A 938-nucleotide genomic window follows, 5' to 3' on the forward strand; every position below is an offset into this window, starting at 1 on the left:
AGATTAATACTTTATGTTGTAGTTTTTCTTTTAAGAATCAGTTTTTGTTTAACAAAATATTATAATACTACTAACAATATTTTTTGTAATCAACAGATATGTCGAAATATGTTTTTAAGAGAAAAAGAAATAAAATAGTGACAAAAGGAAAGAAAGAAAAATAAGAGTTTTGAAACGAAGAGAATTAAATTCATTGATCTTTTATAAAATATTACATATATGTTGCTTCACCTTTGTGTGGTACATACTTAATTGTCAGATGCTGTGTCTAATTATTTGCACAGCATCTGACAATTGTATGCACGTAACATACGAAAGTGAAGCGACATGTATGTAATATTTTACAAAAGATTGAAGAGGGTTTGATGTAAAGCCGAAACGATCGTTTAGTAGCATTAATGTAATTTGTAAGTATTAAGTATAAAAGTGTCAAAGGTATCAAACCTTTGATACAGTATTAAATATTACAAAAATTATTTTAATTGAACAATAATATATTCAGGCTTCGAGAATCAAAATTTAAAAAAATAATTGTAATGGGCCAGGAGCCAAACAAGATCTTTGTGCTAATCCGCGCGCGCGTTATATTCATATAAAAAATTACATTAATGCTACCAGACAATCGTTTTGGCTTTACAAGCCCTCTTCAGTGCTCTTTTATAAAATATTACATACGCTTAATTACATACGCTTCACCTTCATGTGTTACATACATAATTATCAGATGCTGTGTCTAATTATTACAGCGATTATATTGAATGAGTGTCACAAAGATTGAAAAAAGAAAGTATATATTACTGTTACGTCCGGTGGACTCCACTATTTCTTCGTTTTGTGAACACGCGATAAGATAAATTTTTAAATATAATAACGGCCATCAATCGACAAAATACCTCGACTCAACAAAATTGACCGTTGTCGGTTTTCTTGGGAAGAAT

The sequence above is a fragment of the Wasmannia auropunctata genome, unplaced genomic scaffold (genome assembly GCF_000956235.1).
Source record: "Wasmannia auropunctata unplaced genomic scaffold, wasmannia.A_1.0 LD336060.1, whole genome shotgun sequence".
Taxonomy (NCBI): Eukaryota; Metazoa; Arthropoda; class Insecta; order Hymenoptera; family Formicidae; genus Wasmannia; species Wasmannia auropunctata.